This window comes from Lemur catta, chromosome 7, assembly GCF_020740605.2.
Source record: "Lemur catta isolate mLemCat1 chromosome 7, mLemCat1.pri, whole genome shotgun sequence".
Taxonomy (NCBI): Eukaryota; Metazoa; Chordata; class Mammalia; order Primates; family Lemuridae; genus Lemur; species Lemur catta.
Window position 1 is genome coordinate 40,397,442 of NC_059134.1, and position 27,674 is coordinate 40,425,115.

Below are 27,674 nucleotides of genomic sequence, written 5' to 3' on the forward strand. Positions count from 1 at the left end.
CTTCTAACAGCCTCACCTGCTACCCCTGGGGTATTGCATATACCACAGAGAGCCAATCTGCACTCCTGCCAGAATCTCTCCCGAAATTTGTTATGCTTCAGTGTTTCAGGACACTTTATTATAAATGAGTAGCTAAAGGCAAAGTGTAATTAGGGACAAGGGTAGTGGGGCATGTAAAGTTGGCACCACTATGAGCTCAGCATCCCTGTACAGGTGCCAGTTCTGTGTCACACCGGCACTGCTCCTCTACTGCCAAGATGCTACCACTCCCACCCCTCGTCCCAATGGGTAGGGGGACAGGTAGAGCAGCCAAGTATGATATTTCCAGGATCCCAAACTGGGTAATACTTATTATAATCACGGGCTTACCTTTCATCAGGCACCAATAAAGAAACAGATGAAAAAATTTAAAAATAATAATAAATAAATAAGAAACAAATGATTAATTGGTTGAAACAAGTTCAAATGTTTCTTCTAAGGACAGTAGCAAAAAGTAGCATTTTAATTGCAACTTCACTAGAGAGACTGACTGACTAATAAGGACTTGTAGAGTCCTCTGTATTTATTTAATGTTAAAGCATTTTATCAAATGGGATTTGCCATTTTAACTGTAGAAAGGTTTTAGAAGTTTTTGTGGCTGCTTTTTGTTCTCTGGGAATCTCTTCTCTATGATCCCTTCACATTTTGTGTTGCCCTGGGTTTGATTACATTCTCTCTTTTTCCATTGCTGTTCAAGCCAGGGCATAGGACTTGGAAATATACATTTCATGGACTCACTTCACTGCTAGTTTTATTATTCGCTTTTTAATCTTTTTTTCGTTATTTTGCTTTTATATGTATACCTTTGGGAACTGCCTCGAACAAAGCAGAGCTTATATCCTGCATACATTTATATTCATATGTGCATTCATGTATCTACTGTCAAGAATTCACATTCCCTTTGGACCCCAAAGGGAAGGTCTTGGGGCAGGGAAGTCTTTCCAACATAAAGCCACAATTCTCAAGCTGGGAAATGTAGCAGTGTTTGAGATTAAAAACATGAAGTTTTAGGAAGACAAGATGTATTTTATGCCGTGTCAATTTTAATTGGTTATTTTGAGGATGTCATTTCATATTAAAAAAGAAATGACATATTAAAATGAAAGATTTCAAGAATTTTAAGGATTGATATGAAGCTTATTAGAGCTTATGAAAAATAAAAACCATTTATCCCCCACACCTCCAAGCTACCTCTAACTTAGATTCCTTTATTCACAATACAGTAGAAGTTTCATGATCTCAAGAGATATAGGATAACTCTTCCCTTTACCAAAAGTAGAATTTCTTTGGAAGTTGAAATGGTCTGGATGGCTGAGCTGATACAGTTCCCTTGGTCTTTGGAGGGGCTCAGAAGGGTTTGCCACAACCTGTAGGCAAAACCATGGGTGTGGCCAGGGAATGGTTTTAAAGAGCAGAGGAGTTCTGACCCTTGCTTGAACTTTCTAGAAGGCAGAAGAGGTCACCTTAAATGATATCCAATGATAATTTACTGTAACTCTAAAATAAGCACAAAGTAGGATCAAAGATAATCTCTAGAATAAGAAGGATTTTGACAAATAAACATTTGCAGAAATTAATTGTTCTCTTTATGTAGCTATCTTTTAAGAGAGGAATTGTCTTGGTTTGGGTTCCTCCAAAAGCTTCCCCTGAGATAAGCATTTGGGTACTTGGAGTTTATTTGAAAGGAGATCCCAGGAACCATGTAAGAATGTTGGGTAGTTAAGCAGTGATGATAGAAAAGCCAACAAAAGCTGTGCTAATAATCAAGTTACCATTAGGGCAACTGGAACTCAGACCTACCTACTGGGAGTCTCTGGGGGCCTATGTGTTAGTTTGGTCCTTCAAGAAGCAGGTTTCAAGATAGCATTAGATGTGCAAGAGATTTAATAGGCAAAATGCCTGTGAGAAAAAAAGAGGAGCTATCTAGAGGAGGTGGGCAGAGCCATTAGACCACAATGGAGGTGTCACCCCTGTGCAGGTCAGTGAGAAGGAAGGAGGATCACGTAGGATGGTTCTCAGACTACAGTTCAGTTCTAAGAAAATTTCAGTCCAGCCAATAAAGAGTCTGGGGCCAAAGCCATCTATCAGAGGAGATCCATATCTCTCAGAAATGGGCTTATGTTAGTATCTCTGTTACTCTTAGTCATTGGCTGGGAGTTAACGTGTGTGAATTGTGACTTCAGCATGAATGCAGCTTTTACCCTCAGAGAAATTTCCTCCAAAAAAATCTCTTACAAGCTTAATCCCATATTGGCATCTGCTTCCTGAAGCACCTAAATGAACACAGTGGTTCTGAGAGCTGTCCAAGAAAACAGACAGTGAAATGGGGCTTTCAGACTGTCATGCTCATTGCTCACCAGGCAAAGAGGATGTCATCCTGACCTATAGATGGGGCGTGGATAGCCCCTAGTACAAAGTGGCAGCTCATGTGCTATTGATTTCACCATGGTAGCATGGGAAAATGTCCTAGTGAAAGGGACCACCACTGTAAGTACAGCAATTCAGGCATTTGAAAGATCTGGGGAAAAATGCCTGCAAAGACAGCAGAGTTGGCTGGTTGCTGCTAAGTTGTATTGATACCCTGAAGAGGGATAATGAGAAACAGAAGGTTATTGACAAGTAATTAAAGGCTGAATGTGAGAGCCAGATGGCCTCTTTCGTAGCTTACAAAGAAGCACTCATCTTCTGCAGTGGAAAGCAGACATAGCTGAACAGCAGACTCAGAGTTACAGAGCTCAATGACATCTGTATGCTAAGTCAAGACAGGTCTGTTATTTTAAAGTTAGGACTCTGATTGGAAGAGCTTTGGGACCCTGAAACGTGGGATAGGGACATCTGGATGAATGTTCCTGAGGACATGGGTTCTGCAGACTCCTATATACCCTTAGAGTCTGCAGAGGTGGTTTCTTCTTCCCTAGGAAGACCTTGCATTTCCACTACACTGGAAGCTGCTGCAGAGGTCTCTTCCCTGCAATGCAACAAGTGTCCTCCTCACCCCCAGGAGGTTTCTCTATTTCCTTTGCTGGCTGTCAGGCAGATAACTAGGGTTAAAATCCTAGCATAACCAAATTGGGAACATGCTGAGCCTTGTAAGGATGGACAGAAACTTTCTACCCAAGAATTTTCATGAATTAGCTAGTGTATACCAGCAGGAGCAAACACAGTATCACTGGGATTGAATTTTGAGACTATTTGGTCAAGAGGGCTGGCATGTAAAACTGGACAAATAAGAATTCATTAATCTGGGAGCACTTTCTTGGGACATGAGATTTAACATCCCAGATGGGACTCCAGAGAATGAGACAAACTTGCTGCCAGGTGGCTCTTAGAAGCTTAGAAAAAGTGATAACCAACGTTGATTGAAGTAGAAATGCCTGGGTTGCCCTGGGAGAGTAGAGGAAGGAACAAAGGGACAGAGGAAAGTGAGAATCCTGGCATGGATATATTTTGTGAGGCTAGAAGATCCACTGGAGGAATATGCTTCATGGGAGGGCCCAGGGGACACGCCTTTCATCAAGGCCATCGGGAATGCACAAGTCAGAGGGCCACCAGCACCACCAAGAAGTTCAGTGGTGGCTGTCCTCTGCAGGCCAGGGCTGGTGGCAGGAGAGGCAGTCACAGAGCTTTCATAGTCATAGGAATGATGTGATCCCCAAATAATAAGGGCTGGATGGCAGCACTCAACCACCAGAAGCCAGGAGGTCATAATTACCATAACGATAGGCAGGAAGGTTGACACAGAAGGAGTTGTGGAGATGTTTAAAAGAGCTTGGCATCCCCAGGAGCAAAATAGATGGACAGACAATAAAGATGTTGTTAAATCAACCAACCAAAAAGGAAAAGAAAGAATGAATGAACGAATGGAGGAGCAGGAGACTGACTGAGGGTGGTCACCCAATAAAAAGTCATGATCCAAGAGCTGAGCCAATTTTCAGATCAGAAGCCCATTAACTGAAGAGGAGGTCAGCTCCTCAGGAGGCAGTGCCCTGTGAGATCACAGCAAACATAAATTATGATGGTTCTTTGACTTTTCCTCCAAAGGGACTTATGGCTATTATTTAGGTGAATGTACATTGGGGAAATGGAGATACCCATATTTTTTGAGGACTATTAGACACAGGGTCTGAATTGACACTGGCAACTAGAGACATAAAGCACATCACGACCCTTCTGTTAGGGAGGGGGCTTATGAGAGCCAGCTAATATGGAGTCCTGGCTAAAATATGGCTCCCACTGGACACAGTAGTTTCAGGGACCCGCCCATTGGTCATTTCCCCAGTCCTAGAGTGTATAATTAAAACTGATATACTTGGCAGTTGGAATAATTGCTACATTGGGTCATTAGTTTGTAAGGGAAGAGCTATTGCAGCGGGGAAGAACAAGTAGATGCCTCTGAATCTGCCCCGCCCCTTGCCGTGTTAGTAAATCAAAAGCAGTATCGTGTCCTCTGGGGCACGGCAGAGGTTAGTGCCACCATCAAAGACCTACAGGATGCAGGAGTGGTGGTAATCATCATGTCCTCCCTTTAATATAATATGCTAGTCTGGCTCCCACAGAAACCAGATGGATCCTGGAGAATAAATGACTTCATTGGCATAACCAATTCACTGAAGGCATAACCAACTAGTAGCCCCAATTGCAGCTGCTGTCCAGACATGTATTGTAGCTGGAGAAGATTAATAAGCCTTTAAATACATGGTATGTAGCCACTGATTTGACATATGTGCTGTTTTCTACTCCAGTTAGAAAAGAGGATTAGGAAGACTTTGCATTCATGTAGAACAGGCAACAATATTCAAGAGGTCTGTTGGATCACATTACTGAAGTTGCAGGGTTTTGCCTCAGAGCTATGTTAACTCTTCTGTTCTATATCATGATTTATTCATAAGAGGTCTGTACAACCTGAACATCCCATAGATTACCACTGACATACTATATTGATGACCTCATGCTGTTCACACAGGACAAGCAAAAGTGGCTAATTTGCTTGAGGCCTTATCAGACACATGAGCTGCAGGGAATGAGTGATAAATCTTATGAAGATTCAGGAAAACTGTGACTCTAGTAGAGTTTTTAGGTGTGCAGGGGTAAGGGATATGACTGGTAAAGGCAAATCAGTGCATCTTCTGTCCTCTACCAAATAGAAGGCAGCAGAGCACCTATAAGACCTTTTGGAAATCTGAAGTATTCCACACCTAAGAATATTGCCCCAGCCCACTTACTGAGGCTGCTAGCTTTGGGTCAGGTCTGGTGCAGGAAGGCGCTCTGCAGTAGGCTCAAACTGCAGTGCAGGTAGCCCTACCACTCCAGCCATATGCTTAAGTAGAATCTATTTTGTTGGAAGTGCCTGTGGGAAAAGACCTAGGATGGAGCCCATGGCAGCTTCAGGGAGAGGATCCTGGAGCAAGTCCCTGCCATCTGCAGCAGAGAATTATATGCTGTTTGAGAAATACCATCTGGAATATTGCCCTGATAAAGATAGAACACTTAAGTATGGAGCATCCAGTGACTATGGCACTAAAACTGTACATTATGAATTGAGTTCTGTTAGACTTTCCAAGTCACAAATTCACATGGACAGAGCAGTAGCCCATTGGAAGATGGAAGTGGTACATTCAGGACAGAGCCTGAGTAGGATTGGTGAGCTTGAGTAGCTGCTTAGCAGGTAGCCCAGACTCCTATGTCGCCACCTCAATTGGACCAGCTCATACCTATGGCCATATTGAGTCAGGGATGTCCCACAAAACCAGCTGACAGAGGAGGAGAAAGCCCAAGCTTAGTTTATGGCAGCTTGGTACACAGGTGCAAGCAGGAATGAATGGCAGGGGCATTACAGCCACATTCACAGGTGTCCTTGAAAGACACCGGAGACAGGGGCAGTCTAGTCTCCTCAGTGGTGGAGCTGTGGGAACTGTGTCCAGCCATCCACTTTGTGTGGAAGGAGAAGGGGCTGCAGGTGAGAACACACACAGATTCTTAGTCAGTGGCCAATGACCTAGATGCTTGGTGAGGGCCTGGAGTTAAAAGGACCAGAAGACTGGGGACAAGGAGGTCTGGGGTGGAGGAATGTGAATGGATGTATACAGTGGGCAATCAATATAAAGATTTTGTTTTACATATTAACATCTGCCAGAAAGCATCCGCCATGGGAGACATGCAGAACAACAAGCAGACGAAATGACTCAGCCAGCTGACGTTAGCCAGCCTTTGTTAGAATTGGCACTTTGTACACACACCTCTGCGTATCCAACCTGCTGTAACAGGGAGCAACACTGAGCCCCCGATATAACCCTATTTCTCCAGGAGACCATCTTAGCGTCAAGACAATTACACTGGGCTCCTCCTTCTGAAAAGGTCAGGGGTTTTCCCTCAGGGGGACAGATATATGTTCTGGGTGTGGATTTGCCTTTCCAGCCCACAGAGCTCAGTCAGCACCACTAACCAGAACTTACGGAATGTCTGTCTGACCCATGGCATGGACTCCACACAGCACAGCAGCCATCTGGGGACTCTCACAGCTGAGGAGATGCAAGGGTGGAGGGCTGTATTTTTGTAGCAGCCACAAAACATAACTCAGAGTTGTCCCACTGAGGGGAGAGAAAGCTGGGGTATTATCCACTAGCGTTAGTTCCTCACCGGCTTGAGGTTGCTCCTGGGGTCCCAGCTCTGGCCTGCCCTGCTCTGCTCAGTGTGAGCATGCTTTCATGGCTGCTTGAAGGCCATCAATCAAAGAGACACAGAAAGATATCCATATGCCTGGAAACTGTCTGCTTGTGATCTCCAGTGTGGATTGAGAGAGTATACGCAAGGCAGCAAAGGTGTTTTCTACATGTTCACCAAATCCTGGATTCATTTGTGTTTTAGGGTGGCAAAGTCAATTATACCCCAAGCTGGATGCACAAAGGAAACATACCTTTACTTTATCTGTAACTAATCTGAGCTTTTCCTATGCCCCTACTCACCAGTGAGTGGGAAACACTGTTAGCTAAATGTATAATGTGGTTTAAGCCTAATTTGGTTCAATAATTTCAGTAAGTTTAAGCAGTACTTTCAGGTGGTATTCAGCCTTTCTGTGATATAAGTAGCCTCTCCCTCCCTGTTCAAGCATGCTTGCAATAGTGGGAACAGTTGACAGGTCATTGTGCCTCAGGACCTCTTCTCCTCTAGTCTCTGAGGCATGTCCCTTGTCTGCAGGGCACTCCTTACCCTGACGGCATTTGAGACTAGAGCCTGAGGCTGGAGGAACTTCTGGTCTGATATGTTCCTGGTCGGAACCCAGGTGGTGCCACAAGGCTACCTTGGCCTCTCCATGGTGCCTACAGTGCCGTAGATCTACCTGATGATTCACTGTGACTATCACCTACCCTCCTACCATAGCAGACCTTTCCATCAAAGCTCTTAGCTACTGTCCTGCCAAGGTTCCTCCAAAGAAAGCCGCGGATGGCCCAGAAACACTGGCCCTCAGGCCTTCTCTCTACCTCCTCGTCCTGTACCACCCAGTTTGTTTTGATGGGGAGGCAGCCGAGGCTGGGGACAGTCACCTCTGCCCTCAGTGCTGGCTTCACAGCACTGCCCTCCTTCATCCTCCATCCCCAGGAGGCACGTGTGTGCCATTGGACCCCTACTGTCTTCCTTCCTTCCTATCATCCCTCTAGGATGAAAGGGTAAGTTTTTCCCAAACTTGTATTTTCCTTCCTCTTGCTTCCAACTGCCTGGCCCAGTCTGAGGGGGCGATCAGGCTGGCAAAACTCTATGCCACTAGGCTTGGGCTTTGGTAGGCTAAAGTTCAATCTAAAGGAATTTTGGAAGTCTTCTCCTAAGTCTTTCTAGTCTGGCTGCACAATCCTGTTTTTGAATGTCTGAAACTGAATTTTAATTCAATGTTTACCTTTTGTATGTCTACTCCAGCAAGTCCTAACCTTCCCTCAAGTAGATGGATGTTGGAGGATGGACCAAGGTAAAAGAGAAAATAAGGTTTAACATAAAAATTATTACTCCTATTATAATTACTTAAGAATCATGGCTACTGTCTATGAACCTCAATTTTCCTTATAAGAAAGAGAGAAAAATATGTAATTACTCAATGATGTTGGAGGGTCTCAGAGTTTTCCCAAAGTTCTTTCATAAGAGACTTTGATTTCAAAGGAATTTAGGGCTTGGAGCTGGCTGCTTTGGGCTATCATCCCAGAATCCCTTAAGATATGTGGTTGGTCTTCTCTTCAGGTCAGAGAGAAACAGAAATAGAGAAAATAACACACTAAAGATCCAAACTCAGGTCATCTTGCTCCAGGATCAATGACCCATGGGACACATCTTTATCTCCTGTGCTGGTGGCCGTGGTAACTCCTGGCTACACACTGCCCTATTCTAACAGGCCCAATGGGGAGTACGTAGGCAACTTACATTTCTGGCAGGAGCAGATCCAGACTGTATGGGTCCTGAAGTTTATACAATTTGCAGAGTACTCTTTAAGACAAAAAATAAAAATAAAATAGAACATTACAAGTACAAAATTAGGTACAGTTGTGAATATCTATTTAGAATGAGGGGGAAAATCACAACAAATTACAAGGTTAAAAAATAACTGACAAATACCATAAACATCACAAAATCTCAAAAGCATACTGTTTTTATTAATTATATTCTGCACACACCCTACATCATAATTTTTTTCTACATTTTGGACTGCATGTTCTTTAACTGCCTCTTCATAAGACAACAATTGTGTAATATTATTTTTACAGAAAAAGTAGAAAAATAGTTCTGTCTTTCCTGCAGCAAAATTTGTTTAGGAGAGTTTGGGGGAGGCAGAACATGCAGGTTAGAGGGACATAGGTCATATGGCTAGGAAACGTATTTTTTGGCATGGAAGTATGTGGGGAGTAGAAGAGATACTCTCTACAGAAGCTATAAATAAAAAAATGTATCCCACCTAATGTGAACTAAGGGCATCTGCATCTCAGCTTTTCCTAAGCTGGACCTCTGAAATGCCTGTGTTTCCTCCAACATTACCTGACTGAAGAGGACAGGTGACAGAGGGGGAGTCAGAGTGGAAAGGGGCAGGATTTTCAATTTTTTGGAGCTATGATCTTACTTGTGCAAATTTTAGAAAAACATATGACCATGGGAACTCATTTCTAGGATGCCCCCCCAACCCCCGCCCTGCCTAGGGCCTTGGAAGGGACCTGTGTACGTGAAGGGCTCTGGCCTTGAGCTTTCTAATCTTCCTTTGAACCCACCACTCTCTGGAAATATATTTACTATATCCAATTTCTGTTAAGTTTCCTGATTCCCAGTTCAAGACTCATGGAGAATGCTACTCCTTTAGGAGGTCCTTCCTAATTCTCAAAGCCTGGGTGGGTCTCTCCTCATGGATGCTGTGAGCAGGATCCTGCCCATGGTTACAATATACTGAAATTGCCTATTCAATTTATGTCAGCTGGATCTCCCACTCTCTTGGGGACCATTATCACACCTAAACTTTACTCCCCACTCCCCCAGGGACCAAAAATCCTTGAGAGCAGGGGCCATGTTTTATTCCTCATTGTATCCCCATCATTTAACACACAGTTTGGCATACTGGAGATGCTCAAAAAATATCTGATAAATTATTAATAAGAAACAAAGGGAGCAATGGATTGGGAGAAAAGGTATCTACTCCAGTGATTCCTAAGGAAGAGCTCACTGCGTGACAAAGGGTCACCCAACAGGAATGCATCTTCCTAGAATACAAAAAGCCCTTCTCTATGATAGTTCTCCATTTTCCCCTTCCAGACCTCCTTCTAGAACTATGTCTGACAGAGATCAAATTATTCCTCTAAAATGGCCAGTATATAAAACTTATGACTATCCTAGCTGAAGAGTCTTTTAAATCTTAAAACATTTTAACCATGTATCTTCTTCCTATCTACCACTATGAATTACAGAGAGAAAGAAATTGCAATGCTGGGAATGAAAGGTTTGGGTTCTATTCTTATATAATCACCATTAGATCTTAACCTGTTACTATCCTTTCTTAATTTTTAATTATTAGAAGATCACCTCTACATACTATCATGTTAGCATATTTTTGAAGGCTGTAAATATAATTAGGGAGACAGAATAGCATAGTAATGGTCCAAATCTCTAGAATCAGAGATTTGAATTAAAAACAAATGTAGCTCCGTTGTTTATCTGGCAGCAGAGGCTGGGAGGCTCTGGAGTAGAAGACCAAACTCAGGTTTTCTCACTAATGCTACTTCCCACTACATGTCCTTCCATGCAAAGATTATCATCCTTTGTGCCGATGAGGCTCCGAGGATTTTACATTCTCAAATGCCTCAGGACTGACTTCCAAACAGTCCTTTTGTTATTGGTATTTCCATGGTTAACGTAGCTTATGAGAGGATGTCCATGATCAACCTTGACTTTCAGTGACAAACATTGAAATTTTATAAACAAAGCACAAAAGGGGGAAATTTTAGGGCGTAATGAAAATATCTGGAGTCAGAGGACCTGAGTTTGGATCTTGATTGTGTCACCTTAGGCCAGTTTCTGAGCTCTAATTTCCTCATCTGTAAAATTTTGAAAATAAGAATAACTACCTCGTGAGGTTGTGAAAATTTGTCAGATAATGAAGGTGAAGAGGGATTTGTAAAATGTAAAGTGCAAAAAAAGAGTTGGCTCTGATTTATGATGAAGCATTATTTTGTGCTGTATATTACATGTCCAGAAAAGCTATGTAAAGGTTTCTTTGAAAGTTCTCATTAGTTAGAAAATGTGATCATTTTGTGAGATGAAAGAGGAAGTCTGATGAGTCCTGAACTGATTCAGGCCGCGTATACCCAGGGAGAGTGTCTCCAATTTATTAAATGGGAGAAGGCCTTTAAGAGATGAAAATGATTAAGTTAATATGGAAGAAAAAAACCTCACCAAATGCCCTTAAAGTACAAATGAGCATATATTTTGAGAAGTCTGTAAGAAATAAATTGGAGGATAAAAGAGATCTATTTAACTTTATCAGAAATCTGTGCACAGTGGATAGATTAAATAAACAAGAGTTCCATGTTTCTTTTTGGCCATCAACATGTTATTTGTTGTTGATAAAACAACATAGTAAATTTAATGTGGTTTATTTGTCTAAAGCTGAACAGCTTATCTTTTGTTTAGAGCGTAGAAGCAAGCTGAGTCCTGATCTGTGTTATTGCAGTGTCTAGTTGATTTGTACTTGAAGTTTCCGGAGTAAAACCTTTGTTACTAAATACCTGGCAGGGTCCCACTGCCATGGTTAGTGATCAAAAGGTGAGGTAAAACCTCCCATTTGGTATTGAGAAGATAAATTCAGAATTACCTTTGCTCTCAAGAAATATAATTGAGTTCAAGAAACATTCATTAAGGCTTATTATATGCCAGGCACTGTTCTAGGTTCTGAGAGCATAAAAAATGAATGAAGAATATGCTTCTAACTTTGCTGCTAATTTTGTTCTTGTACTGTAATTTTCTCCTGCCCCTCTGAGCTCCCTGCTTCTATTCAACTTTGCGGTCTGCATTCATGACCTCATGAAAGGAGGCCAGAGGTGAAAAATAAAGAGAAAAACAAGACCTCACGGGAATGGGAGGACTTGGAATAACCAACAAAGAAGCATATAGTGGAGGGAACTTCATCCATCTGTAACCTGCTAGATTGGTTGTCCTTCCCATTAATGTCTTTCAAACACTACAGTAATATCCAGAGCATTGCTGGTTGATGGACTGTTGGATATCACCTATATCCTAAGACTGTTCTATCCTTCCTGACTTGCTTTATAGATAACTTTTTCAACATCCCATGTTGGAATCTGGGATTCTTGATATCTAGGGGAATGGTAGTGATATAAAAATATGGTGAGACTGCTGTCTCCCCAGAACCTGTATCTTTTTTTCTTTTGGGACTAGAGACCCCAGTACACACACACACACACACACACACACACACACAGACACACACACACGCTGCCCTCAGTTTAAACTACACATGTAATGGCCCAGCTAGAGAGCTAGAGACTGCATTTTATAGGTTTCTTTATAGCTAGCTAAATCCATGTATTTAGCATGTGAGCAGAAGTTTACCATTTGGGGGCTTTAATATGGACTTGGAATATTGGGCGTGTGTTTCTTCATCCATCTGTCCTTTCCTCTAGGCTGTAACTCTAGCTTGGCGAGAGCCAGATTCAACCCTATGGAGAGAGCACCGCCAGAGGATGGCGGAGCAATAAGAAGGAAGAAACCTGGGTCCTTGGAGCAGATCATCTCCTCCAACTGCACCACTCATCACTGGACTGTTTCCTTCTCTTTTATTTAAGCCATTGTAATTTTTGGTCTTATTTTTTTTTTTAAATAGAAACCTAGCTTTTACCCTAAAACAGAAAGAAAAGCCCACTTCACCTGTATGTGGGTTGGAATGAATGGAAGCAGCTTGAGGTCTCTCCTAGAGGTACTGAGTTTACTGGGGGAAAGACACATAGAACAGCGGAGAGAGCCGGCTGTCATGGCTGAAAAGCGAGAAGACGGTTAATGTCTTACAGATCCAGAGGGCACCGGGTCGGGGGTGGGCTGGATCAAGTGAGAACCAGTGTCTCTGTTGCTCTCACAGTTCTGGGCAAACATTGATGAATTCGTGCTGCATGGTCTTTCTTTTCATTATATGGGCTTTTCATTAGCATTCTTTCTTCAGGCAAAAGACAGCATAATTGATTAGATATGAATGCAATTTAGGCATGCCCAATTACCACACAAGATTATATGATTACTCATGGATGTTCTCAAACAATTTTAGTCACAGAGTTGAGCCCATTCTTGTTTCATTCTCAGAAGGTAATCGAATTTTCATGTTCTTGCAAAGGAAAAACTAGCTTTGTAAAATGCTGACGGTTTTATCATCCAAAACTGAATCTCAGAACTGAATATTGTTGTTGGCAGAACATGAGAACAGGCTCACTCACAAGAAAATGGAACATTTCTCGTATGAAAAATGTGTCACACTCTTAATCCCCCTTTTCAACCTCTCCCCCACCCCAGCACGGAATATTATGATGGCACATTTGGCTGGTGGGTAAATCTTTGTGAGTGATGCTTTTCTGAGGTTTAGTCCAGCTGAATTTTGAGGCAGCCTGCTGGCCTCTGGCAAATTTTTGTTTTATCAGTACAAGCAGCCTCAAATGTGTATTAGCCAAGAGAGGGCATTGAATACCCCATTCTCCATGCAAGTTCTTAAAAATAAACTCAAATCTAGAGGTTATCACAAGTGTTAAAGTTTTATTCCCAATTCTTATTTCTGGATTTTGAGCCAGGGTACTGAAACAAACTCCCTTGCTTGCTGCTATTTTCTGCAATTACTTTAAAAGCCAGCAAGTAAACAAATACACTTTTTAATTTTGAAATAATTACAGTTTTACAGTAAGTTGCACAGATAATAGAGAGGTCTCTTGTATTCTTCACCCACTTTCTCCTACTGATTACATTTTAAATAGTTATACTACAATATCAAAGCTAGAAAGTTGATATTGGTACAATTTGTGTTTGTAGTTCTGTGCCATTTTATCACATGTGTAGACTCATGTGACCACCACTAAGATCAAGATACACATATATCACCACAAAAGACTCTTGAGCTACCGTTTTATAGTTACATCCCCTCATCTCCTCCTATCTTCCTGATAGCCACTAATCTATTCTCCATCTCTTTAATTTTGTCATTTTAATAATGTTATATAAATGGAATCATAGACCATTTACATTTAATGTAATTATTAATACGCCAGCAATTTAAGTCTGCCATTTTTTTTTTTTTGTCTTCTGTTTGTTTTCTCTGTTTTTCATTTTTCTGTTTTGTTTTTCTTGCCTTCCTTGATGGGTTAGTTGAACAAATTTTAGAATTCCATTTTATCTGCAGTGTTTTTGATGTATCTCTTTATACAGATTTTATAGTTGTTGCTCTAAGTATCATATTGCACAATCAAAGTCAACTGATGTTGACATTTTACCAGTTTGAATGAGGTATAGAAATCTTACTTCCCTTTAATTACCTTTACCTCCTCCCACTTGTAATGTAATTGGCTTAAATATTTTCCCTACATACATTGAGAAACACATAAACAATGTTATAATTTTTGCTTCAATCATCAAACATAATTTAGAAAACTCAAGAGAGGGAAGGGTATTGAATTGACTCATATTTTTAGATATTCCTGTTGCTCTGTCTTCTTCCTCCCAGAGATTTGAAGATTCTTTTGTAAAAATCTTTTCCTTTCTGTTTCAAGAACTTTCTTTAGCCATTCATTTAAAATAGGTCTGTGGTGACAAATCCTTTTGGTTTTTCTTTATCTGGAAAAGTTTCATTTCCTCTTCATTTCAAAGTATATTTTTATTAGATATAAAATTCTGGGCTAAAAATTCTTTTATCTCATCACTTGAAAAAATGTACTAACTCCCCCTGCCCTCATGGTTTCTGATGAGAAATCTATGGTTATTGGAATTGTTTTTCCCGTATAGATAAAGTGTCATTTCTTTCTGAGTGCTTTCTTTCCTTGTCTTTAGTTTTCAGAAGTTTGAGTATGAAGCATCTTGATGTGAATTTCTTTAAATTTATCTTGTTTGGAGTGCACTCAGCTTCTTGGATCTGTTAGTTTATGTCTTTTCCAAAATCTGAGAAATTTTCAGTCATTATTTATTTAAACACATTTTTATCCCTACCATCCTCCTCCTCTCCTTGTGTCTGATGACAAATGTTGGAACTTTAGATCTTTTGTTATAGTCCCACAAGTCTCTGAGGTTCTGTTCATTTTTCCCTTATTATTTTCTCTTTTTGTTGTTGAGATTGGGTAATTCTATTGTCCTATCTTCAAGTTCATTGATTCTTTCCTTTATCCTTTCCATTCTTCTGTTGAACCCATCTGTTGAGTCTTTATTTTAGCTATATTTTTCAGTTCTTTAATTTCCATTTGGCTGGACTTTATATCTTCTATTTGTTTCCTGAGATTTTCTATTATATCCATTTGTTTCATGCATGTTCATAATTGCTCACTGAAGCATTTTTATGATGGATGCTTTAGAATTCCTTTCAGATAATTCCAACATCTGTATCATCTCAGTGTCAATGTATGTCAATGATTATTTTCTCATTCAAATTAAAATTTTCCTGGGTTTTTGTATAATGTGTGACTTTTTTATTGAAACCTGGACATTTTGAGTATTTTGTCATAAAATTCTGTATCTTATTTAAATCTTTTTTTTTAGCCAGCTTCTTCTGACACTGCATCTGGAGGGAAAGGTGGAGAGTGCTTCCTCATTCTACTATAATATGGGCTTGAATATCTAAGTTCCTCCTCTTACATTGTCCCGGAGGGGAGAGGTAATAGTGCCTTGTTACTGCTGAGTGTGGTTCCCATGTGGCCTCCACTAATGCAGTGTGATGGAGGTGGTCTCATTATCACTACATGGATATGGAAACCCAAGCTCCATACTCTTGTCATCTCTGACACTGCATAGTGGCAGGTGGGTTTGTAAGAGTGCCTTTTTTCAAACAAGGGTGTAAATCTTGGTGGCCCACTCAGCCTTTGCTGATGAGGGTAAGGCTGTAGGTTTTTTCTATGGTGTTTGGTTTGGGGAAGATGATTTTTGTCTAAAAGTTTTCTGTCTTGCTAGACTGTTCCTTGCCTGGTCCTTTAGCTAGAGACAGTAGGCTTTTCTTGGAGCTTTTGTTGTTGGTCCCATTGGCATTTCCAGGTTGCCAGATTCACATCCAGGATATATAAGACAAAAAGAAAGCCCAAGAAACTTGTGGCCAAGTTAGATCTCTGATTGAAGGTCCCCAGCCAGTCTGCTCTCTCTGCTTTGCCTTTGAGTATCTTATGTTTGTTTTATATATAATATCCAGGGATTTTACCTATGCTTAGCAGGAGGAATAGGGAGAAGTATGTATACCCATTCACTTGGTTTCACCCTTAGTATTTTCATGATTAATAACAACAATAATGGCTGCTATGTTTTGAGTTCTATCTACATGACCAGCATCATGCTAATTCATTTAATTCTCACAGTAATCTTATGAGGAAGGTGCAGTGATTACTATTGCCATTATATACGTGAAGAAACTGAAACTCAGAAATGTAAACATTATCACACATCATGTAAACATTAGAACAGTGTCTAGCAATATACTAATAAAGGCCAGGTAATATTATTATTAATTGCCTTTAGCATTTCTAACTTGTCTGAAGGACTTAATTTGTAATAGAGAGTTAGAACTCCAACATAGGATGGTCCAAGCTTATGAGCATAAACTCCAGGCTATAATTTCTCTCAATTTGACTGCAACCATCTGGATTAAGCATTTTCTGCTGCATCTCACTTTATATCTTTATACAATGTCACTTATTTCACTGCCACTGTTTTCTTCCCTTTCTCTAGAGCTACAATTTCCAAGTTTCCCTCCATTCATAACTCAATAATAAAATCACTAATTTGTATGTAAAGGAAAAAGTCATCTTACATTTAATACATTTAATATTTATTTCAAACCCCATGACAACCTCAGGGGCAGGTATTATTATTTATCACACTACTTTAAAACTGAAGTTCACAGAAATTCAGGCACAGGTCCAAAGACACATGGTTAGGAAGTGGTTGAGTTAAGACTCAAGCCCAGCGCTATTTCTGCCATCCTGTGCTGTATCTGTAGCCCACAGCTCACTTTCACATCCTTCCTGTAGCTCTCCATGCTCATAGCTTACCTCCTTTTGGGCCTCCTACCAGAATGTAAAATGTTGGGGGTGAGAAGAAGGGAGTGGAAAGGCCCAGCAGATAAAGAGGGGCCTTTGTAATTATAGATCTCTTCTAAGGTCTGTTGATTCATTGAAGATCTGTTGGAAATGCTGCCATGTAATAACACACATTTTAGTCCATTCCTGTTGCTATAAAGGAATACCTGAGATGAGGTAATTTATAGAGGCAAGAGGTTTATTTGGCTCATGGTCCTGCAGGCTGTACAAGAAGAATGATGCTGGCATCTGCTTCTGGGTAGGGCTTCAGGCTGCTTCTACTCGTGGCAGAAGGTGAAAGGGAACTGGTTTGTACAGAGATCACATGGTGAGAGAGGAAGCAAGAGAGAGAGAGGGGAGGTGTGAGGTTCTTTTTAAACAACCAGCTATTGTGAGTGAGGACTCACTTCTTCCCACCCCAGTGAGGACGTTAATCTATTCATGAGGGGTCCACTCCCATGACCCAAATACCTCCCATTAGGTCCCACCTCCCATTAGGTCTGATCCCACTGGGGATCAGATTTCAACATGAGGTTTAGAAGGTCAAATATCAGAACCATAGCACATGCCTTTCTCCTGTTGCTTGGCTCTCACATGGAGTCATGTTTTGAGATCTATTGAAGAATGGAATGGTTGTGCGCATGGAGGAAAGATATATGGTTTACAAATAAATTGGACATGTAAGGGGTTATTGCAACAGATTCCAGTGAACAGAAGAACAACAAAGGCAGAGACAGTTAAGATCAAGAACAGGGGATTCTAAAGATATTTAGAAGACATATTTGACCCAAAAAACCGTAATGTGTGTGTATTTGAGAGAGAAAGAGAAGAGGGTGATTAATGACAGGGATGCTGCCTAGTTTTCTGATATGAAAAACTGGATGGGTCATTTTGTTCACAATCAAGGTCAAGGAAAAACAGGTTTCAAGGAGGATGGAGTAGTGCATGGTAAAATGCTAAACAGCAGACAAAAAAAAAAGATTGTATCAAAGTAATTGGATTTGAAAATCAGGAGGTAATTAATGGCTTTGGAAAAATAACTGTCATAGGTAGAGACAGAAGTGAGTAGAATAGTGGGGTGAAATGGGAAAGTTGAGAAATTATTTGGAAGTGAGAAGGAAAGAGACTATGTAGTTATACTGTGGAAAATTCATGGGATTTGGAATTTGAAGAACCAGTTTCAAAACCTGGTACTGCTTATTTGCTATGCAGCTTTTGGCAAATCACTTTACCCACCTGAGTTTGTTCCTAGAAGATGAGCAACAACTTGCTCTGTGCATTTTCCTGTGATCTACTTCCTCATTGTGTATCACAGAAAACACCATGTCATGAGATTGAGGTGTTTTTCCTAATTATTATTTTAAGCAAATCTCCCCCCGGCCAAAGAATGGCACCTTTCAGTCTAAATCAACTGGGATATCTGACATTTGATCAAGTCATGGCTAAATGTTATAAGAGTTTATAGAATTTTCTATAACTCTATTATGGTTATATGTGGAGAGGCTGCACATAACTAAAACCTTTTTTCCAATTGTCTCCTGATTGACAGTTAAAACTTGTCACTCAATAAGTTAATGCACATAATTAGTAGATGCACATAAAAAATGAAATATATTTTATTCTTTGGCATCACTTAAAAAGATTTTTAGAACACCATTTTAATTCCTTCAAGAGAAATTAAATGGATATAGTGTCTTTTATCTTGTATTTTCTTACATATTAAACTTTTTTTGAGTACTAACAATGTGAATATTATAAAATTATTTACTTCATGTAAATAACATAGACAGATATATAGGACCAGCTCCCATTTAATTTCAGGTCAAAATGCTACATAGAGACCATATTTTATATTTCCTCTATACCCCCTTTTCAATTTAATTCAATAATAATAAAAATTGCCACAATTTATTTCTAATCCTCACCACAAGGTTGGGAATAGGCTTGTCTCCATTTTAACAGGGGAGAAACTGAGATTTAAAAAATGGCAAAACAAATTGAAGAGCTAAGTGCTTAGTTTTCCACACTAATGGAGGTGTGCAAAGCAGGTGTGTGGTGAGGCAGGGAGTGGACAAAGCAGGCCACAGATACTCTGGAGTTCCCAGTTGTGCCAGCAAATTTTCTTTATTTAAAATTCTTTGCTTTCTGTTGAATTCGATGATGATAGGTAGCAGAAGACCCCCAGTTGATTGGCTTTGCACTCCCCCGTATGATAAAGCCTTCCTACCTGCCGCATCTCTCGGTCTCTTACTCTCAATCAGGTTCCCGGATCAACCTCGATCTGAGCAATGCCCCCTTCCTTGGTGCTCACGTAGCACTTTGCTCAGGCATGCTAAATATTTATTTCCTTCTGCTTTGGATTATAGTCCCCCACTTTTTAATGGCCAAATTTGGGCAATTTGCTTAATCTCTCTACCTCAGTTTTCTTTTTGTAAATGGGAATAACAATTATTTTGCCAGGTCATTGTGAAAGACTTGGACTCAAATTATGAATCCACCTGTTTCCAATTCTGCCTTGGAGCTGTTATTTAACTCCTCTTTTATTTAACCTATTTTGTTTATCTGTGAAATGAGAATGAAGATTGCATCTACCACAGGGGTTCTTATGAAAATTCATAAGTAATGCATGAAAAGTAAAAACATATTATCTGGTATCACTTTATTGTTGTTACTGTTGTTTTCTTGATTAGACTGTAAATCTCTAGAGGGGAGAAATCTTGTTCTTTGTATCTCTCATAGATAATCTTAGCTGATGACCAGTAAGAGGGAGATGCTGAATATTTTCTGTACTTCTACCCCAATTACTGTATATTATTTGTAAAGCCTTTATTATGTTCAGCTTTGGATTAGAACTTATGTATGTATCTTCTCTTCTCCTTTGCAATATACTTTTTGCAAAACAATCACTCAGAAAATACCCCTTACATAGATGGAATAATACCAATGTATTCAAAGGTTCTTCACAGCATAGAATCAGGATGTCTTTCTTGATAACTGATAGAAATGTTGCATTTAAGATCAACAAGTTAAAGTTCCCCTCTTGAAAAGTGATCCTTTTAAAAAATCTGAAACCACCAAATGAGCAAATATAATGAACTGAAGCCCTTTTCTTGTATAACGTATACGTATGTTCTTATGTTGCAATGACCAGGCCGTGGGCAAGCCACATCTTGAGAGTGCTATAGGCCCTGCATTCTCCATCTAAAGAAACAAAGCAGGCCATTAGAAACAAGTTTCTTTTTGTTTCCAGTGATGTCATTCAGGTCCAGCACGAGGGATCTGCTGTCTGTTCTCATTTTCTCTGCACAGAGAAGCTCTCTTGGCTGTCGCTTGACATCGGCACAGCAGAGGCTGAGGGCTGGGAGGGAGATTGAAAGCACTGATGTACCACCAGCTCTAAAAACACATGACAGCAGAAAGCCAGGCTATTACTAATGCTGATCAGCTCAGAGGCAATGCAATCAAAACCTTCAATTACACCTGGGTGATTTAATCAACTCCCTGTCAAACTTGGGCTGGAACTCCTCTGGTACTGTACAAATACAGTAATTACCATGCCAGCTTGCAATGAGATATCATTTCAGTGGATTAGAAAACACATTCTGTTGTCAATTACCAACAGCCAATTTATAGGCCCTGAAACAAGCAATATTTTTTAATTGCTGCCTTTGTGTCATTATCACAAAATTACTTCTGTTATGAGGCATTAAATCATCTCAGCAATGTTGGGAGTTGGGGTAAGGGGGAGATTAAAAAGTTTTCCCTCTGTTATTTCCTGATAAAATGGGAATAGAAGCATAAAACTTGTATCCCGCTGTGTTGGATCTTGAAATAAAAAACAATCAAAAAGCCCCAGAGATTCTCAACTACGCAAACAATCATAAACAAATCCTGAAGCCCCGTGAACAGATTGGAGGGTGGGAAACCAGGAGTCATATTTATTTTGACCTGTGCTTTTTCTGTACTCCTGGCCTCATTTTTCTCCCATTTGCCTATCTTCCAAGCTTTATTTCGTAGAGGTATTTTATTCCTTTGGAGGGTATGTTTCAGTTGGCACCAGATGTGGCCACTGTCATCAGGGGTTTGCAGATGTCAAAGATTCGAAATCTTTCTACTCTACCCACCCACTCCCAAGCCCATCTACCCAGTCCAGAGAATGACAGTGCTTTGGCCTTGCCAGCTCCACTCAGCTTAATTCACAAAGTTCTAGGACCCTTCTTCTCTTGCTGGTGCAAAGGGAACATCTGACACACACCTGCTGATTTCCTCCCCCTACCCGATTCCAGCCTAGATATATATTACCTGAGTTAGTTCTAAAACTTTTATTCTACCAGACAGCAAAGTGCAGGCAAACCTTTATTATTATTATCATTATCGCTGCTACTACTAATAATAGCAAATATTCTATAGCACTTACGATATCCCCCCAGGCACTGTTCTAAATGCTTTACAAATATTATATCAACTCTATAAAGTACATATGTTCTCATTTCACAAAGGAGGAGCTAATGCAGTGAATGGTGAAAGCTTTTGGCTGCAGTGATATAATGGAAAGGACACTAGATGTGTCTCAGGAAGAACTGGGTTTGAATCTTGACACTGACACTTAGTAGCACTGTCATAGTCAGCCAATTATATATCCACTCAGCCTCAGCTTCAGTCTTCTTATCTTTGAAAAGGAGAAAATAGCAACAATATTTATTATATTAAGAATGCTATGCACTTTGACATGTTTTACATGTACTACCTCATTTAATCTTCTCAACAAATCTGTTAGGTAAAAGCTAGTTGCCCCTATTTTTCAGATGATGAAGCTGAGGTGTAGAGTAACTTGCCCAGAGTTACATAGCAGGAAGTGTTGACCCTCTTAACCATGACTCTACATTGCCTCTTAAGTTAGCCATGCCTCCTCTGCTATTGACTATCTCTAGTTACATCCTCTTTGTTAAGATCCAGATGTATATTCCTAATTTCTACTGTAGATCACCGCTTGGACAGGGTCCCAGCCATCTCACAGTCCACATGTCCCAACTTGAAGCCATCATTATCTTGTCTTCAAACCTGCTCATCCTCCAGTGCTTCCTATTTCCTACCTACCTGATTGTCCAAGACAAACCCTTGGGCATAATTCCTGGACATTAGCTCTCATTTGGATAGTTGCCACTATCTCCTGTTGGTGCATCTGACTGTCGTCATGCCACTTACAATGACACACAGCTCACCAGCCACCCTCTGCTCTTGGCCTCTCAGTGATTATGTCACTTCTCTGTCTTCAGAGGCTTGAAATTATCATCAAGATAAACTCTTATCACCTAAAGCCCTTGTAGACCACTTTACTTACTTGCAAGCAATGGCCTTACTTTTTCTTCAGGCTTCTGCTTTCTCCTTCCTGGTACCACAAACCAGGACTGTATGCTTTGGTAACCCAGGATTGTATACTTCTCTTCAGGGTCTGCTTTCCTTCCTCAGAGGTGAGGAGGCTCTCAGAGGAAAGAAAATGCTGTGCTCTACTGGCAGTTGCCTCAGCTCATACTCTGATTACTCAGACACTATCCAATTAGGGTGTGGAAGCATTAAAAAAGTAGGAAATGTCAAAGATTTGATTCAGAATAAATGGACCATAGAATTTCAATCCTGAAAAAGATCATATAGTTGATGTGGTCAAACCCCTTCATCTTGCAAAGGAGGAAAAGTGACACTAAGGTTGGTATAGAGCAAACATGACAGTGAAGTTGATGGGATGTCAACATTCCCCAAAACAGCAGGAATAAATACATGACAATGAAGCTAAGTCTTAACTCCCAGGCAGTTCAAAGGCCAGAGCTCTGCTTTCCAGACACATCTCTCATTAAAGGCATAGATCTCAGTGCTCTCTGCCTGACGTATTGTTTCCTGGTCCTTTTCATGAAGGGAGTCATTCCCCAAATGGTGTTCCCCAGGATACCCTATGGAAACAAACAAAATGTCTTCTCTGGTTAGATATCAATGTTAAATTGCCTACAGCATCCCCCTCTGAGAAAGAGATATTGAACATTGGCATGTTGAAGGCTCCTAGAAATTGTGCAATAGAATACAATTTTGTTAAGCCCATTTTCTCAAATTTACCATGGATTCCCCACTTTGCTTTGGGATTTAATACTAATCAAAATCTCATGAAGTTGAAATTAAGCGGGCTGTGATGATTTAGTAACTAGTCACATTTCAAGCGCTTAGTAGCCACATGTGGTTGGTGACCACTTTATTGGACAATACAGATTGAGGTTATTAAGCCAAAGAAACTAGTTAGTTAGATGATAAAGCACTATTTTGCGACTAGTTCCATATAGCAATTTTGTGTATTTGTAGTTTCCTCAGTGCCATGTCCCAAAGGAGGAATTACCATGGAGGATAACTCTGGCACTGTGCCATTCTGGAAATATTTCAGACATAGCCTGTGGGTGAATCTTAAGCTATAACATGTAGGTCCCCAAAAAACATATGGGTCTGGGGCATCCTTCATGGGATATTCATATTGAAAAGAGCATCTTGCTTGCTCACCCCCAATTCCTGGAATCTGCTCCGGTTACTGGTTGTGCAAATAGCTGACTCCATCGGTCATGCTAAGACCATACTGGGGGGTTGGCAGGAGCAAATCATGCTACTCCTTGCCCCGGGATGATGGAGTTAGATTTGCAGCTGTGGCTTCTGGCCAATTATGTGAAGGATGCCCTTGAAAGCGCTCCTCCCCACAGAGAAGGAATGAAAGAGAACAAAAATAAATAGCACTAGGTGGACTCATAAAACTTGTCAAAATCTTTCAAGCATGGCATATTTGATGATTCATGGGGTTTGCAAAGCATTACCAGATTAGAACAAGAAACATCATGCAGAGCCATCATTCTATAGCTTCAGAACCCTGTGTGGCAACATAATCCTAATGGTGGAAAGGCTGGTTAGGGGAACTACACGCACCTCCCCCCGACCCACACCGACCTAAGGCAGAGCAATGCTCATCAGTAGAGCAGTGAAAGTTCCTGGCTCTACCTTATTCTTTACCAAGAGACAAAGACTTTCTAAACTCCCTCTGGAAATTTGTTGAGAGATAATTTGCTCAAATTTCTCTCCCTGCAGATTGAACCCATCTCCTCTCACGCAGTCATCAGCGGGAAGGGAGAAGCAGAGATTCATCAGCCCACTTATTCTAACCCTTCGCTATTTCAGAGACAGTTGTGATAAAGCAATTTTCCTAGGGCTGTCTCTTTTCTGTAATTTCAATGTTAACCCCTTTATTCACACACAGCTAAAATTCATTGCATTTCCACTCTCTTCACATTCTCACTCAATATGATACCTTCACCTTTCTGATCTGTGACCAACCATTGCACTTAATTAATCAATAGAAAACAATAGGGGCTTTTCACACCCAGGCACTGCACTGAGATGATTCCTGTAGAGAGAGATTAATCAGGCCCTGAATTCAGTCTAATCAGCTGCTAGAGGAAGACTTATCACTCTGATGATCCCATGGCTGCCACACAGAGAGATTATTATTAATTTACAACTACCTGTCTGCCTATGAAGTCACTGGGTGAAGCTTTTTCTGTGTTTGTACTGCCTACATCAAAACTCCCACCCAAAACCATCCTTTACATTGTTACAAAAAAAAAATCTCTATTTTTCTTTGCTTTTAATAAATATTTATTGTATGTTTACAATGTGCCAGGCACTGTAGTAGGCACTGGAGAGAAAATGATGAACAAAACAGAGTCTCTGCCCTTGATTATAGCCAAGTGAAGGAAATAGAGTAATCAAGGGGTCCCAAATATATATGGGTATATACTAGGGATTAGATCTAGTGAGGATTCAAGGTAGAGTACAGGTAAGGAAAAGTTTTCTCAAAGAAGTAATGACTCAGCTGAAATCTGTTGGAGAAGTTAATTTGGCAAAGTGGATAGGGTTTCCTGGAAGAGGAAACACCTGTGCAAAGGCCCTGTGGTAGGCAGTGTTATAGTGTGATAATAAAAATCAATGGGCCGGGCTTGGTGGCTCAGGCCTGTAATCCTAGCACTCTCGGAGGCCGAGGCGGGTGGATCGTTTGAGCTCAGAAGTTCGAGACCAGCCTGAGCAAGAGCGAGACCCCCGTCTCTACTAAAATAGAAAGAAATTATATAGACAACTAAAAATATATATAGAAAAAACTAGCTGGGCATGGTGGCATGTGCCTGTAGTCCCAGCTACTCAAGAGGCTGAGGCAAGAGGATGGCTTGAGCCCAGGAGTTTGAGGTTGCTGTGAGCTAGGCTGATGCCACGGCACTCTAGCCTGGGCAACAGAGTGAGACTCTGTCTCAAAAAAAAAAAAAAAATCAATGAGGCCCATATGCAGCAAGGAAGGGGAGACATTGCAAGGTCTTAGAGTCCCTCCTAAGGATTTTAGTCTTTAACTCATGAGTAATGAGAAGCCATTGAAATGTTTTAGGCAATAGGAAGCCACTGGAATGCTTTAACCTAAAATATAATCGTGCCCTTTTTCAACTCCAAATTCTTAATGACTTATTACAGCCTACAGAATGAACTTTAAACTTCTTACTGTAGTATTAAAATCCTCCATGTTCTGTCTCCAGCCTTTTTCCCTGCTTCATCGTCGCCTGTACTTTCCTGGTTGCCGCCATACACGTGAATGGAGGTCTTAGCCATAGCGTCTGCTGAACTTGCCGCATGCTTTCTGGAACTCTGTGCCTGTTCTTATCTTGCATCGTCAGTCCAAAATTAATCTACTGCAGGAATGATATCCTAGTCACATGTTTTCTCTGTGCCTAGAACAGAGCCAGACACATAATGGAATCTTAATAAATATTTGTTGCATGGGTGAATGACGGAATGCCTTCACTGCTTTACTCACCTGTTGAAATTCTGCCCATTTTTAAAAGGCCTGAATTCAAATTCACCTCTTTCGTGAAATCTTATCTGATTCTCCCAGTTGGAATGATTTGACCCTAGGTCATTGTTTTTACTGGTTGTATCACTATTTTTAAAATTATGTCCTGTATGAAAAGACAGATGCAGGGAAACACAATCTGCATACCTACCTCAAAAACTCTGCAAAATTGAGACAGAAACTTTGAATGAGGGTCCTCAGGCAACGTGTCTTAAAAACTGTGGAATTGGCAGATAGGTCTTTTGATACTAGTGAGGTTCTATCTAATCATGCTAGTCTTAACCTTGACCTAAATTGTGTCTGGTGAGATTAAGAGATGTCAAAGTATATTTGGCAGGTTGGGTGGATGGCGCTGCCAACAATCTATTTGCATTAGAAGCTATGAAAGAACTTAGCCCAAGGGAAGTGTCAGGCTGACAAACTGACTCTAAAGCCCTAGGGGTGGAGAAGAGGGATGGATTATTCTAAGAACAAGGTGATATTTCTCATAAGGAGTTGTCTCCTGGCCCAGTCCCCGTGGCTCCTTTCTGAGTTCTGTGGGTGGGGGCTGGAGAGGAGTGTCAGATGTTAGCATAATTAGGAAGAGCTGTTTCATGGAGGCTTTGCAAGGCACTGGGGCATGGAAGCCTGCCATGTGGCAGCACCATGAGATTCTGAGCCCTGTAAGTCTGAGGTCACTCCTCTTTCATAATCGCCCTTATCACCAAGAAAAAGAGTCTAGCTCCAGACACACTGAGGTCGAGGGAGCTTTTGAAGTTGGAGTACAGGCAACAAAACCCATGGACTAGACCTAATCCTCTTTGATTATTACTTTGGACATGGCAGGGACCTTGGTTTCTTCCATGACTGATGTGATCTGGGGAAAGCAGGTTATACTGTACACGGCAGTTGGGTGGTTGATGGATATTTCCTGTACCAAAAATATCCTCACCAAGGTAAGGAAGCCTGCACAGTCCAAATTTATGTAAGCCTGAGAGCTCCCATCTGAGTTATAGCAGGACCCCAGGCAACCGTCATAGATTCCCAACACCCTCAGCCCCCAGTAACACAGCAGGTCCTCCAATGACGTCCTCGTCCCACTGAGCCACTGTCTGTGTGGAGATTGCATGTGCTCCCCATTCTGCCTGGGTTTTCTCCCACATCCTAAAGCTGTGCATGAGGTGAGTCAGTGTGTCAAATGGTCACGGTCTGTGTGAGTGGGGGGGTGTGAGCGCACACTGCAATGGGATGGCGTCCTGCCCAGGGCTGCTTCCTGCCTTGCCCCCTGAGCTGCTGGGGTAAACTCCAGCCACCGTGACCCTGCACTGGAATAAGCAGGTAAATAATTATCTTACTTATTTTTATTAATCTCTCTTAAATGTACGTATAGCCCTCATTTATTTCCATATTTAATATTAGAAGTGTTTGGGTCTTTATTTAGAAGTTTTGGTGTACACTTTTGTAACCAGAGATATGCCAGAGGAACTTACCTGTTGTTTATATCAATTCACCTGTGGTAAAATGGTGCATGCTGCACGTCGTTTCACTTAAAGTCGTAGTTTCCAAGAACCTATGACTATGTTAAGTGAGGACTTACTGTGTCTGAGATTCCCTGAAGTAGCTTCTCGCAGTTTTCCTCACAGGCGTCTGTTAGGTGCGGCCGTCGCATGGCAGCAGTCCTCCCTCTCCGGTTCAGGTTCCTCTGTGGCCCCTTGGCTGCCTGCAAAGCGGCGGGGGGAGGCGTCCACACCCCCGCCCGCCTGAGAACGCCCACGTCCACACCTGGACACCTGGACTGCTCCCTTCGGACCCTCCCAAACCTCCCGTCTTCGGGGTACTGGAGCATTTCTGGAGTTGACTGTACCTGGGGCCATGAGAAGTGACAGGGGTGGAATGGAATATGCTCCTTCCAAATTCTGTGTCACAATCAGTCACTCAGGCCCTGAAGCAGCTGTGCTTGAATGACG

General features: G+C 41.2%; 1 long non-coding RNA gene across 1 annotated transcript; it reads right to left on the bottom strand.

The window, feature by feature from the left end:
• Nucleotides 1-18,919: 18,919 nt before the first annotated feature.
• On the bottom strand, nucleotides 18,920-26,983 carry LOC123641116. Its single transcript, XR_006736224.1, has 2 exons — nucleotides 25,381-26,983; nucleotides 18,920-22,759 (listed from the first exon to the last, which is right to left on the bottom strand). It is a non-coding gene; the product is annotated as an uncharacterized LOC123641116 (long non-coding RNA).
• Nucleotides 26,984-27,674: the final 691 nt, after the last annotated feature.